Source organism: Myotis davidii, unplaced genomic scaffold (genome assembly GCF_000327345.1).
Source record: "Myotis davidii unplaced genomic scaffold, ASM32734v1 scaffold299, whole genome shotgun sequence".
Classification (NCBI taxonomy): domain Eukaryota; kingdom Metazoa; phylum Chordata; class Mammalia; order Chiroptera; family Vespertilionidae; genus Myotis; species Myotis davidii.
Window position 1 is genome coordinate 9648673 of NW_006293088.1, and position 2212 is coordinate 9650884.

Consider the following 2212-nt stretch of genomic DNA (forward strand, 5'->3'; position numbering starts at 1 on the left):
GGCGCGTTCAGCAGCCACCCTCGGCGTGGCCTGTCTGGGGCCACACCCAGGCCACTTCCACAGGGGCCTGGGTTTGCTGAAATTGTTCGGAAAACAAGGGAGGCGCCCAGACCAGGTTCGAATCCGCTCAATCACCTGCACCTGAACTCTATCAGGCTTTGTTTCCTTGCTGCACCTCCCGCAGCCCACACCACTCAGCCACGTGGGGCCACAGGTTCGGACCATAAGGTCAAGCTCACAGCCACAGCCTTTGGCTGTCATGGTGCTGGGAGGCTTCGCCCTCCAAGCTGGGACTTGCACGTGGCTCTGCCACGAGAGGACCTGCCCCCTCATTAGTCCGAGGCTTGAACCCATCCAAACGCTGTGGCCGCTCTCCACACCTGTGCTTGCATGTTCAGTGGCCGGAAGAAAGAGAAAACAATGATATTGCACGGCACACGGAGAAAACAAGACTTCAAATCTCAGTGTCCATAAATAAGGTCGCAAGAGCACACAGCCCGCTCACTGTCACCTGGTCAGCTCGCGCTGCCATTAAGAAATGCCTGATGTGGGGGTCCCAGCAGCAGACGTGTCCCTCCCAGTCCTGGAGGCCGGAGTCCAAGATCAAGGTGCCGGCGGACTCGGGTTCTGGGGACGCCGCTTCCTGGCCTGCACATGGCCACAGCCTTGCTGTCCTCACAGGCGGGCGGTGAGCCCTGATTTCCCGGTTTCTCCCGGTCTTATAAGCTACCACCCACCGCGGGACCCCCCACCGCCCCGCTCAGGACGCCCTTAAAAGCTAAGCACCACCCATCGCGGGCCCCCCATCCCCCCGCTCAGGACGCCCCTAAAGCTAAGCACCATCAGAGGCCACACTTCCTAATACCGTCCCATCGGGATCGGGCTTCAACGTACGGATCCTGGGACACACACGTTCAGTCCAGGACGTACTATCCGCCCCGCGTTCCTGCAACTCGGCTGGCCACACTGCTGTGTCCCAAGCCCAACACATGTTCGCTCTGGTCTCCGTGGGAGAGGCTGGCCAAGCCCTGCCCGGACGACCCCCCTCCATCGTCCCTGTGCCGAGTAGGAGGCCCCCTCACTCCTGCAGAGGCAGATTCCCGGGCGCCCACGGCCCCCATCCGCTTCGCACACAGCCTTCTGGGCCATGCGCCTCCCTGCCCCGCTGCCCACCGGCTCCTGGGCGCGTCCGGGACTTTACCTCTCGTGTCGCCGCAAAGCACCACGCGCAGCTCCACGACACCCCCGGTCCCTGGGATTTAGTTTGTCTTCCGCTGGGCGGATGCCGGGTGGTTTAACGGCTTCCCAGCCAGCCCTGGGCCTGAGTTTTCATCTCAGGGGATCAGAGCCTGCTCTCCGGGATTGGACACGCTCATCCCCCCTAATCACTGACACCAGAAGGCAGATGTCTGGGTGACTGCGGGATCTGCAGCTTTTTGCCCATCCCCGTTCCACACCTCACTGCGGAGGGGGCGTGATGAAGGCGGCAGGGCCACGGCCCGGTCCACGGGATTTACTGGTGCGCGCTCAGCACTGCCCCCACCGACCATCCGCACCTGAGTCGCATCGCGTCACCTGTGGGAGGCCTCCCAGAGCCTTCGTGCAAATGCAAGCCTTCGAGGTTGAAACTCTGTTTTTTCCTGGGAGGCACTTCCCCAGGGACACATTATGCAAATTTCCCAAACTTGAAGAAAGGCCATGGAGAGACACCTCATCGAACCCAGGGCCTGGCTCCGTGGGCCCTGAAAGGATCCTGCCTGGACCCTCAAGGGGGCTCCTACGAGACACCCCAGCCCCGGCTCCTGCCTTTGCCCCCCACACCCCCCAGATCTAGGAAAGCGGCGATGGGCTCACCCTTGGGGCGGGGTGGCTCTGTGGCTCCCTCTCTGCTGGGGCAGCCGTGGGCTGTGGCTCAGAGGTGGGACTCCCAGGACCATCACTTCTGTCTTGATTTCATGTCCAACGCCATAGACCAGAGGTCTGCGAACGCTGGCAGCCACTGAACCACTCTGGGCCTCCGGTTCCTCTGCTGTCTGCAGTGGCTGCCAACAGGCAGTGCCACCCCCGGGGCTGGGCGAGGACTTCGTGAATGAGCGCCCGAAACCCTCATCCCAGTGCCTCACGAGGGACGCGCCCAGCCTGCCCAGTGACGGTCCCCGGCTGCTGCTCAGGTGGGCCCCTGGCACCTCCTCTGCCCACGGCACCAGGAGGA